The sequence below is a fragment of the Cajanus cajan genome, chromosome 8 (genome assembly GCF_000230855.2).
Source record: "Cajanus cajan strain Asha chromosome 8, NIPB_CcT2T_4, whole genome shotgun sequence".
In the NCBI taxonomy this organism is placed as follows: Eukaryota; Viridiplantae; Streptophyta; class Magnoliopsida; order Fabales; family Fabaceae; genus Cajanus; species Cajanus cajan.
Window position 1 is genome coordinate 17,741,771 of NC_138524.1, and position 13,593 is coordinate 17,755,363.

General features: G+C 32.3%; 1 pseudogene; it reads right to left on the reverse strand.

Annotated features, from left to right (window-relative positions):
* Positions 1-4,429: 4,429 nt before the first annotated feature.
* On the reverse strand, positions 4,430-5,743 carry LOC109816824 (S-locus-specific glycoprotein S13 pseudogene; annotated as a pseudogene).
* Positions 5,744-13,593: the final 7,850 nt, after the last annotated feature.

Genomic DNA, 13,593 nt, shown 5'->3' on the forward strand with positions numbered 1-13,593 from the left:
AACACTCCATCTTGATTTCTTTAGTTGTTTCTACTTCTATAATGAAGTGATATTTAATTGCAATGTGTTTTGTCCTGTTGCTGTGATGTACTGGATTTTTTTGTCATTGTTATTGCTGATTTATTGTCGCAATATTGTAGTAGGCCCATCTTGTTGTTCTCCCATTTCTACAAGTATTCTTTGTAGCCAAATTGCTTGACTTGTAACTTTAGCTGCTGCAACATATTATGCCTATGTGGTTGATTGTGCAATTGTTGCTTGCTTTTTTTATGCCTAAAAAAATATTCTTGATCCGAGTGTGAAAACATAACCAGAGGTGCTCTTCATGTCATTTACCGATCCTGCCCAATCACTGTCGGTGTATATCTAAGCAAACTTGAGTTGGTCATGGTTTTGTACCATATACCAAACTCCTTTGTGCCTTGTAGATATCTTAGAATTCTTTTAGCTGCTCCAAAGTGAATTTGGCTTGGGCTTTGCATAAACCTTGATAAAAGACTTACAACATATATTATGTCTGGTCGTGTGGCTGTTAAATATATAGTGCTCCATCATCTTTTTGTAGCTTCTCCTTTGTCACAAGCAGAGTAGTGATAGTCTTGCAACCACTTATCTTGAAATTCTTCAAGCTGAGAGCTTCAGTATATTTCTTTTGAAAAATGAATATCCCTTTCTTCTTTTGACTTACCTCAATACCAAGGAAGTAGTTCATCAAGTCAAGGTCCGTCATTTCAAATGTCTTCATCATGTCTTCTTTGAATTCTGTCATCATCTTTATATTGTTCCCTATGTAGATAAGATTATCTACATACAAGGAGACAATGAGAGTTTCATACTGATGTATAGTGTTGGCTCACTCTTAATTACTCTTCCTAAATCCATGATCAGTGAAGTATTGATATATTCTGTTGTATCGTGCTACTAGGGCAAATGTCTCGTTGTAGTCGACTCCAGGTTGTTGTGAATAACCCTTAGCTACCAACTTTGCCTTGTGTTTTTGTATGGTGCCGTCCGAATTGAGCTTTGTTATATAAACCCATTTTACCCCGATAATATCTTTGTCTTTTGGATAGTCTACTAGATCCCATGTGTTAATTTTCTCAATCATTTTTATCTCTTCTTCCATAGCCTTGACCCATACTTATTGCTTTGACGCTGCTTCAAAGCTTTTAGGTTCAAGTATGGCCAAGTTGTAGGTTTCATATATATCCACCAAAGATCTAACTCGTCTTGGAGTAGACTATGGTGATGGAGTTTGTTGTTGTGAAAAGGAAAATAAGGCTCACCTGAGACTTCTGCAATTTCTTCTTCTAGTTGCTGCATTGTAATAGAAATGTTTTTTCTACTTTCTCGTCATTCCAATTCCAAGCCACCTTTTCATCAACTTCAACATCTTGGCTAGTAGTCAGCTTCTTGGTTTGCAAGTTGTAGACTCGGTAGCTTTTGGACTATGTGTTAATCCAAGGAAGATACCTTGTACTGTCTTGTCTTTTAGCTTGTGCCTTTTCTCTTCTGGAACGTGTATGTAGAAAATAGATCTAAATACCCTTAGGTGCTAATTTGTTGATGTTTTTTTCTCGCTCCAGGCTTCAATCGGAGTCTTATCTTGGACTACCTTAGTTGGGCATCTATTAAGTATGTAGACAGTAGTATAAACAACTTCAACCCAAAAAGTGTTTGGTAACCCTTTCTCCTTGAGCATCAATCTGACCATCTTCATTCTTGTGCAGTTTTTCCTTTCAGATACTCCATTTTTTTTGTGGGGAATATGCAATTGTAAGTTGTCACTCAATTCCTTCATCTTCATAGAATTTATCAAACTCATGAGAAGTGTATTCTTTGCCACAATCACTTCTAAGTAATTTTATTTGTTTTCCACTTTACTTTTCGACAAGGGTCTTAAACTTCTTGAAAATACCAAAGACTCACTAGTGCAAAAATTGGATTTAAAATCGGAGTTTTAAGATCGGTTATAAGGTAACCGGTTTTAAAAGTGACGCGGTAGCAATTTTGTAAATAATATGAACACTTTTAAGATCAGTTAAAATTTAACTGATCTTAAAAGTACTTTTAAGATCGGTTATAAAATAACCGATCTTAAAAGGTATGTTTGACATAACTTTTAAGATCGGTTACAAAAGAACCGATCTTAAAAGTTGTATCAGACATCACTTTTAAGATCGGTTCTTAAACAACCAATCTTAAAAGTACTTTTAAGATCGGTTAAATTTTAACCGATCTTAAAAGTGCTACTTTTAAAATCGGTTATTTAGGAACCGATTTTAAAAGTGATACTTTTAAAATCAGTTATTTCAGAACCGATTTTGTATGTAGTATACAAAATCGGTTCATAAATAACCGATTTTAAAAATTTCGTCAGAAATCTTTTATATTTCCCTCCATTCTCATTCTCTTTAATCTTTCCTTCCATTCATTTTTTTACTCTCTCGCGCTCTCATTTTATAAAGTTTTCAATAAGGTAAATTTCGTTCTCGTTTTCATTTTCATCTTCTCATGCTCTTCTTGTGTCTCTTTTCGTTTTCTCATGCTTTTCTCTTGTCTCTATTTTCGTTGTAGGTTCAGCTTGGACAAATTACGAAATCGGAACGGGCCATTCTGCAAGGAGAAAGGCCCATTCTGCAGGGAGAACGACCAGTTCTCCTAGCAAAACGGGACGTTCTCCTTTTAGAACAGGACGTTCTCCTTTTAGAACGGGCCGTTCTTTAGGGAGAACGGCCCATACTCATTTTAAAAACCTGGAACGGCCCGTTCCGATTTTGGAATGGCCCGTTCCACATTAATTTTTTTTTGCAGCCCGGACTTTTAAGATCGGTTATAAAATAACTGATCTTAAAAGTTAACTTTTAAAATTGGTTATTTAACCGATTTTAAAAGTCTAACTTTCAAAATTGACTTTTTTAAAATGGGTTACGGAACCGATTTTAAAAGTTGAAAATAACCGATTTTAAAAGCCTTTTTTCCACTAGTGACTTCTGATTTTGCTTTTCTGATTTTGTATGGATCAGCTCCAACAAGTCCTTTTCTCTCCATGCTTTGCCTATTGAAAATGACAATCGATGTTGCTTGCTAAGGAGACATCCTTCACAAGTTTCACTATTCTCCTTTAAGCATGGGAAATCTCTCATCATATTTTTTTGATATAATAACTTTAAGGCATGCATATTAAAGTGGCCAAATCTTCGATGCCAATGCCATGACTCATCCCTTGCTGCTTTCATGGCAATGTTAGGGCCTTGTCTTAGGCTTATAAGGAAACTTTTATTCCTCTTTTCCATTTTTACTCAGCCAATCTCTAGCTTTTTATTGTCATATATTTTACATGTGTCTCCTTTGAAATGGAGAGTATAACCTTTCTCCATCATTTGGCCAATGCTCAAAATATTTTCTTTGAGATTGGGAACTAGTAGAACATCAGTAATAAGTCTCATACCTTTCTTCGTCTACACCATAACTGTGCCTTTGCCTTTTGATTCAACGAAAGTGTCGTTCCCCATTTGGACTTTCACTTTGACGGATTCCTCAATATCCTTGAAGATGCTTGCATCTTTGGCCATATGATTGCTACAGTCGCTATCCAAGTACCAACTTCCACCTGTTTCACTATTTGAATCTTGGGTAGCATAGAAAAGATGTTGCTCACCATCTTTCTCTTCAACAAAGTTTGTTTGATGTTATTATTTTTCTTACGACAATACTTCTCCACATGTCCAACTTTGTTGCAGTAGCGACATTGTGACTTTCCACGATATCGACAGTCTTTCTCAACATGATGATTTGTCCTCTTGCAAATGTCGCATGGAGGATATTCATTCTAATAATTTCTAGAAAAATTTCTAGAATTCTCTTTATTTCTAAAAGTTTCTCCATTATTCCTTTTTTCTTTACTTTGAGACCGTAATTTGAGCTTTGATTGAAAGAAATTTTTAGTTGAGTCCTCATCATGCCTATGCAATAATATTCAGTTAGGGAAGGAAACAAAATATATTGCGTGATCTCAATTTCCCCGTTAATTAATGTCTATATACTGCTAGTGCTTTCTTTTACATTGAAGTATTTCAAATTTCAATTTCGAGAGATATATATATATATAAAAAGAATAGCATGATTAATTTTAAGGACTGATAATACATGGGTGAATAATTTACCAGCAATGTTCCTTCGGACTCTGTATATGACAAAAATGCTGAATAACAGTATCGCACCAGCTACAGCAATTGTGGTAGCAATTATAATCATCACCATTTTGTTGCGCCCATGTTTCTCTTCATGGTTGGTTTTGTTCAAACAAACAAGAACATGAAATTAAATCCTCAGATTTAAAGAATGATATTGAACTTTCCAAAAAAATAAGAATGATATTGAATTTTCCAAAACAATAAGAATGATGAGAGTATTATATGGAGAAGGATTAATAGTCTTTACCTAACTCCGAAGCAGGTATTCGGATATATAGATCTTGCCCGCCAGTTGGAAGCATGACTATGTCAAATAGTTCGCCAAACCAAAGGACACAACCACTTCCTTCTCCACTTATGTTCGAATTAGTATAAGCCATGCAAGAGCAATTTTTCAAGCATTTGGATTTACATTCAGCTAAATCAATATTCTCATCCAGCCAAGTATGTGTAGTTTCTGGTACTTTCATGCCTTCATATTTGTCAAACTCATCCGTGTAGTTACCTTTGCAACTTTGTGGTTGTTTAAGGACACATCCTTGGGACCAGTCCTTTGAGTTCCATTTTTCAGGAGACTTGGGATTGAACCCTTGCAAACATTCACACATGGGTGAAGCAGAAGTTCTGCAATATGAATTGGCTCCACAAACCCCATAATAGTCACATTCGTCAGCTGGCAAAGCTGAATATATTACCCATGATGCATCAATATCTGACCATATATAATGAATACGTTGTAGAGTGGTTTGGTTTAGTACTGCTCTTGTTATCAAACTGGACTGCTGAAGGGTCCATGTGTAATAAACCTCTTCCTTGTTGGAGAAAAACTCGTAGTGGTAAATTGGATTAGGCGACATTTCTGGCATGCCACTGAAGCGCAATCCATTCCATGGTCCAACTCTCTGGTACTTTTTTGTTCCTTTCATTGTAATGATCTCAGGATAGGGGTGAACTGCAATACCCCAAGATAAGTCTCCTGGGGTTGGATCATCATTACTCTTCCATGATATTAGGTTTCTGTTGCGATTTCTTTTGAGGTCCCATCCAATCTTCATTCCTGGCAACATTGTATCAGAAGGGTAATCAAAGCTTTGCCACAGATATTCCTCTTGATTTGATTTTGTTGAATTCTCATCTCTTATCACAAGATTGCCAGAATCCAAGAGTTCAGCCACTGGATTCTGTGCTGCTTTTGGAGAATCTGTGGACCAAACCACTATGTTGTTGTGTGTTAAAACCAAATTGCCAGAACTGTTTAGTTTCAAGATGGCTGAGGAATCATTGATTGGTTTGCCAACGTTTGCAACCCAAACAACGTTTCGAAGTGGGATATTCTTGTAGCGGATCCCTAGGTAGGTTTTGTTGGGTTTTCCAAGATTGAAGAAGCCAAGCTCAAAGGTTCCTTGTGGGTAAGAAACTATGGTATCTCCATAAGTGAGGGACTGTGTATGTGAAATGGATGATGTGTCCGCGGCTATGAAAACCATGAGAGAGGGCACAAACAGTATATAAACTACGATCCTCATTAGAAATCGAATAAACTTCATTTAGTTTCGACTATGTTTGAGAGTAGAGTTTAAAAATGGTACGCTGAGAGTACGAACACTTAAGCTGCTGAATCATGTATATATATATATATATATATATATATATATATATATATATATATATATATATATATATATATATGGAAAGAGAAGCAAGTGCAACACAAAAACTATAACTTCAACCGAGGATGTTGCTTGGCTGACTTTTCCTCTACTGGTGGAAATTATTTTTTTTTTCCTTTTAAAATTTGGCTAACTACATGGAATCATAAATTTTAATTTTAAGTCAGCTGTTTGGTGAAAGATAGACCGTCGCTGTTACTGTTACCTATCATTTATTGATCTATAATGTATATTATTGGCTTTTCTGGGTCAAACGTTCCTTTTTCATATTCAAATTTATCTTTAATGTGGCGTGAAACCTTTAGGATATATGTACTTTCAGATTTGGCTCTAAAAGACAGATTGTGCATCACAATATTTTTGTATTTTATATTATTACAATGCACCCTTCGCACTGTATCATTGTAGTCACTTCCTCTCCACATGCAACCGCCAGCCACGGTTCAAATAACTCATTAACCATGCATGAAAAATACTCGAACCCATTTGTTAAGGATCAAAAATAAAAACCCATAATCCAACCACAACCCCATATGATCAAGAGAGGAAAGGGAAGATGATGATGAGGAAACACTCACTAAAAGATGTTAAGAGTGTGGGTCTCTCTTGATTTTTTTCTCCTCTTTATTTTCTTTTTAAAATTTTTCTTCCCTTATTCTTTATTCTTTAATTGTGCTTTATAAGAGGAATAAGGGTGGGGGAAAGTTTTAGTGTCTTAAGTAGAATGTGGGTCTTATCGAGCCTTCTTTGCTATTATCTAACTCTAAAACACTATCCTTTTTATAATCCAGACTAAAAAAAATATTATACATATATAGTAATTATAAAACAAACAATTAAAATCAAATTCAATTTATTATGTGATATTATTGTTTTAATAATCTATATTTTTTTAGATGTTACAAGGTTTGTTTAAATAAATGAACAAAGTTTGAGGAATTCATTTGTTTTGGCAAGCCAAGCCTCATACTCAACATGTTTACATCCTATATGATCTCTTTTATCCTTATGGAAAATTAAGATTAGAGACGACCTCACGGAATTTTTTTTTTAAACATGCTCTAATGAAATTTTAAATTCTTACAACTTTAGTTACTAATTTTTTATTTATAAAAAGCTTAATTTTATAAAATTTCATTTTATATTATATACTTTTTACTGAATGACACTAAAAAAAAATATTGTGAAAGAAAAGTTTCATCACACAGTTGGGGTGGAGATTATAAATATTTGAATTAATGGCAGAGACCCAATTGTTTATTTGAATTAAACTATTTGATTTTTTATGAATAAAAATAACTAATTGATTTTTAAAGTAAATTCCCAAATTAAATAGAAAAGTTTTTAATTGGATCTCGATCATGTAAATGCTTTTTTTAATAGAGTCTTTTCCATTTGTGAGTTGACGACAAATTGAAGAAACAGAGCCCCCAAGAACTCAGTTATAAAAAATTTACATGATCAAGATCTAATTAAAACATTTTTTTAGTTAAAGAACCTAGTTGAAAATTCCCAACTAATTTTGACAAAACCCCCTAAAAATCTTGTGGTTTTTATAAACCCTAAATTCAACAGATGCTTTGTAATATTTAACATTATTTCTTGCCATTTATTCAATCAACTGTTTGCTATTATTGGTTAATTTAATTCCTTTGTTTCTTAATATTACAACCACAGAGGTGGTTATGACAGCAGCCATTATCTCCTGCGACAGAAATTATTATATATATATATGATAAAAAAAAAAAAATTCATTAGCGGTGCCGGTCAATCATGAGTCATAATTTGATCAGTTAATCAATCCAAGCTAATCATTGAAAAATAAATAAATTCAAACGCTACCATTACCATTCTCTTGCAGAATTTAACCAAAAATTCTAACACACACGTCTGCTGGAGTGACTATTTCCAATTATTGCCTAATGCATGCTCATGATAAACCAATGAAAGAAACGTAACATGGACAACTCTTGTTTATCAAACAAGTTGAAATTTTTTATTGCAAGAGTAATGTTTTAATTAATGCCTGCCACACATGACTTGGAATGAGAAACCAGATATATTTATCTAATTATCTGCACTTAAATGACACATTAATTGTGCACGTGCTCCATCCATATATACCAGCTTTAAAAAAACATAGAACCACAAGTTGTGTAATTTAATGGTTTTTCTTTGTCTCATGATTATGGTTGCTTGTGCACATAGTTGCTTCTCTCCGATTTTCCGCAGCAGCGGATCCTATTTGTGTGCCAATCCCACAGTGATAACAATACTTTGGTTTCACAAGGAGGAATAATTAATGTCCCTATCAATGGATTGGAAACAGGGATGTCTCAAGTGTTACTATACATTTTTTATTTATTGATATAGCTTAAACAATATTCTAAAACTAACGATCATAAATCAATATATATTCACAAACCGTGATTTATGTGGACTAAACATTATTTTAATATAAACGAAAATTAAACTTGAATGCAACAGGTTAACCGTCTGCGTTTCAAAACAGATTTTAGAATTACTGAGTTAAGAAATTTGATTATGTAACTTTATACATACATATACCAATATGGAGAGTAAGTTTTAAAATATAGAATGAGAAATAAAAAGTAAAATTATGAATAAATCTGTTTTTTTCATCATCTTTTTAAGTGATAAATGCATTTTCTATCTTCAAGATATTAGCTAGATTATTTTTTATTTATAAGAAAAATACTCAGTTATTATATTAAAGAGGCACGTTGAAGAGGGCATTCATTAATTCAGAGTGTGTCACATCAGCCAACTATGACTTCCAATTGCCAAATGAATGTTGACCATTGCAGTTGTAGTCGATAATACATATATGGAAGAGATAGATGTTAGAAGTGGGCAACTATGCATAATAATCAAGTCCAACCAAATGTAAACATCATTGGCCAAGTCGCGTATTGAAGTCTCGCGAAAAAATATATCATCGATGAAGTTTACTATAGTTGTGTTTTTTTTTTAATGAATTCAATTCATGTTCTCTCAAAAATTGACCAAATTTAATTATTCTTGGTGAGATGTTGAATTGGAAGTGGCGTCTCTGATGGCATCCAACATCCAAGAATACAGTTACGATTACTAACTTGGAGATTCCAATGGTGGTACACGCAAGCAAGTACTACGATGATAAAATCAGTGTTTACTTAAGCTGTTTATCATACCAAACAATATATATGAAGAGAGATCTTTTTACTTCAGGAGTAAGTTTACCTAGACTTACTCTGTTCAATAATTCATGTTCTACATCAAATTTTAACGATCCAACCGTTCAATTTAAAGTTAATGAATAGATCAAATCTCCAAATTTTTAAAAAATTTGAAAATTATTTGATACTTCGTTTCATTAATTCGAATCAATGTATAAAATGATTTTATGATTATCCGTCAATTTGAATTAATGAAATGAAGTATCAAATAATTTTTAAATTTTCTAAAAATTTGCAGATTTGATATATGCATTAAAAAATTTAAATTAATCGATTGGATCGTTGAAATTTGATGTAGAATATGAGTTATTGAACAGAATAAGTCTAGGTAGAGTTACTCCTGAAGTAAAAGAATCTCTCCTCATATATATATATATATATATATATCCTCGTGAAAGAGTCATCTTATATAGAGGGTAATTAGTGGGAAAATTTGTTGTGGTTATTATTTTGATGAGTTATGCCAAAAAAAAATGCGTTATATGCCAATTATCTTAGTTTTGTAAAGTTTTTTTCTTTCACATTTTAATTAGCTCGATATATTTATGTTTTAGCTATACAGGTGTTGGGCAAGGTATAGCCACTGTAATTGATATTTTTTAGTCGATGAGTTGTTGCTAGAGGAGCAAACATAGTAATACTACTTATGTTGAAACAGATCGAATCGAAGTAATAGTTGTCCCAAAAACTGTGTTACAGTTTTTGGTAATGCAAAAAAAAAAAAAAAAAAAAAAAACTGTGTTACTTAACAGAAATAGCATTGGCTTAAAGAGGTGAAATACTGAGATAACTTTCTAGAACACTTGCTCCCAAATCCATATTACTTCTAAGTAACACACTGGTTTAAGATCCGAGAGAAGTCAAAAAAACCTTCCGAAAAAATTCAAATATTTTAAATGCACACGACGCTATGGGTTTATAATGATGAAAATACAAATTTTCTATTAAAAAAAGATATAAAGTGTGGGACACAAAATTAAATCTTCATTAATATAATTCAATAATGAAATAATTAATTGAAAAAATATACTAAGAAGATGTTTAATATATATACAGCAAAGCATACGTCAGGATCTGGCTCTCTTACTGAAAATTCCATTTTTGGTGCTTATGAAGCTGTTAGCTAAATCCATTTCATCTCTATCCAAAATCCAAATAACGCAGCACCACAAAAGTCGTACTCAATCTTGATCTTTCTTTCTTGCATCTTAGTTCCCTCTCAATTTCCGTAGCAAACGATTCTATCAACTGGGTCTCTGAATGATGTGAAAGACCTTAGTTATAGAAAATTCCAACTAGGGCTTTTCAGCCCAGGCAATTCCCAGAAACGTTACCTGCCATTTGGGACAAGAATATTCCCAAGCCCAAGAAGTACGTCAACAAAACTCTCCATATATGTCTCCTTTACAAAAAAACATATTTTATATTAATATTATATAATTATTTTGTAATATTCTATAACTTACAAGTCATTTTTTATATATCACACGTTAAACCAATGCAAAATAACCCTATTTTTTATAAATAAACGAGTCAGACTCATTCGTGAAGGTTGGAAGTTCAATACTTACACACTTACACACACCCACTACCTATGTTCACGACTCTCATGCACGAGACTACTAAATATGATTTAATGACTATCTTCTTTTCTTGCTTAGCTTAGTTTAGTATCTTTGTTTCTTCACAAAATCCCATGTCCTGAAATTCATGAACTATTTGAAGTAAAAGGATATGATTATTGTACTTAATGTACGCGTTGTTCATTCGATTTACTTAAGTGCCTATATATATGCATGAATCTTGTTTTGTGATAGTCATCAAAGAGCATTTGGAAATCTTTTCATGCTAAATCACATAAAATTGAACACCGACTAGTTTAGCTTGTTTATTTTAATATAATCACTTATATTTTATGTGTATAAAATTCATTCCTAAAAAACTTGTTGCATGCTAAAAACGTACATAATTGAATTTGGATGTCTTATGCATACAAAATTCATTTGATGTAGTTTAATCTTTATATATGGTCACAATCGAGAAATATGTAGAAAACACCACTTGCTACACATACTTAAACCCAAAACTTTGCTAGTTCAAACAAAAAGGATCCTTAAACAAAAATTTCCACAAATAGCATCATATTATAAAGTTTTAAGAATTTAACGGTGATACACCAAAATTAATTAGATGACATTGTAAAATTAACATGGTTAGTGCATCACTTTTTTATTTTATTTTACTGTACTAGCATATGGTATCAACTAAAACAAATTTAATTTCTATCGTCCTATCTTGCATAACTTTCCTTGTAGCCAATACTCCGATAGATAATTTGCATGAGGAGGAAGAAACTCATGCAGGAAGGTAGATTCATCATAATAATACTTTGGGTTTTAGTTATCCTCAAAATGGTTTCATACCAATTAAAGTCATTTTTTTTATTGTTTTGTCTTAAAGATGTAGGACATTAATTATTTTTTCTCACAAACTCAATATCAAAAAGACTTTTGATATAAAATATTTTATCCTTAAACTCACATGCTAATTCAATTATACTCATCTAAATTAGTCACTTCACTTGATCAAATTAATAGCTCTCACATGATCTTATTGTGCATCGAAGATTTATTTAGGCGTCTTCATATTGATATAATATTATTCACTTTTGATTTACACTCAAATGAATTTACTTTTGGTAATTACTTAAAATGCATCATACTTGTGGTGACATTCATGTATTTGTAAACTATATGTTCCTCTTGCTTTTCTAAAAATATGTTAGACTTTAATTGTATCCTAACACCTATAATTAAGAGATACCAAAAGAATAATATATATATATATATATATATATATATATATATATATATAATTGTGTTATAATTTCTTATATTATTTTTATAAAAATGTGATAAGATTATAGTTATTTATTTATTCTTCTTATTATTTTTTTATATTTAAATTTATAAAAGAGAGAAATATATCTTTTGTGTTTCTAACATTTTTTAAGTTTGATTTTAGTCTTTTAACACATTGTCCTATTTTGATTCTTTAGAAAATGCAATATTTTTACTCTTCAAAATTATTTATATAATACTTTATAATAAACAATAGTATATAAAATAAATTAAATAAAAATATAATATATTTTTATATTTGATAATATTATATTATGGTTAAAATCCTTATTTGGTCCCTTATAATATTTTTTTGTTTCAATTTAGTCTCACTTTAATTATTGGTTTCAATTTGGTCCCCAATAATTTAAATTATTGCAATTTAGGACTTCCGTCCAAATGATTTAAACGGAGTTAATTGTTAGCCACGTGGATGCCAGGTGGATGTGCATAGGTGGACGCCAATTTTCATGAATATGCCTGGAACCAGAACGGCCCGTTCTGAAACCAGAACGGTCCATTCTACATGCACATGTTATGTGTTAATTTTGCAATTGGAACGGGCCGTTCCAAATGCAAATTTAACACACCATGAGTGCATCAGAACGGGTCGTTCTGGTTTTAGAACGGCCCGTTCCAGACCAAAATGCAGTTCAAAAATTGAAAATAAAAATTCATATCACAAATTCAAAGACAGAAACAAGGTTTAGAAACTGAAAACAAAAATTCAGAACATAACATATACTAAAAAAGTTCAAAGAAATTACTGAGAAACAAAATCATCTAGGTAACGCTGAAGGGAAACCCTAAACCACAAAAATTCAGGTTGTACCTCATCAAGAACAGGTTGTTATTGTTGGGGTACATCGTCAATGACTTCAAGGGGAAACATCGTTTCGTTTCATCTTTGACTGTATAGTGTCAATTTGGTAGTAAGTGGTTCACTCCAGTTTGACTAACAATGAAATAAAATCTGCTACCATTATCCTTAATGATATACTGCATCGTCTTTAATAATATACTGTATAGTCCAAATATTTAGCAATGAAAGTTATCAATCCCCATTAACAATATTACCAAATCTAGTGTTTGAAATGTTTTGTACCTTGGATCTTTTTCTTTGCACGATTCACAAATGTGAATTGTAGGCATTGACCATTCTGGAACCAGAACGGGCCGTTCTGAAACCAGAACGTCCCGTTCTGGTTACAATGTTGGTGTGTAAATTTGGCACCTGGAACGGCCCATTCCAGGTACAAAATTTACACACCAAAAGTGCAACCAGAATGGACCGTTCTGGTTTCAAACGGACCGTTCTGGTTTCAGAACGGGCCATTCTGGTTCCAGGTGTATTCAAAAAATTTGGCATCCATCTATGTGGCATCTACATGGCATCCACCTGACATCCATGTGGTCAACAGTTAACTCCGTTTAAATCATTTGGATGGAAATACCAAATTGCTATAATTTAAATTATTGAGGACGACTACACATTGAAACCAAAAATTAATGTGGGACTAAATTGAAATAAAAAAATATTATAAGAGACCAAATAAGAGTTTTAACCTTATATTATTTATATAATATA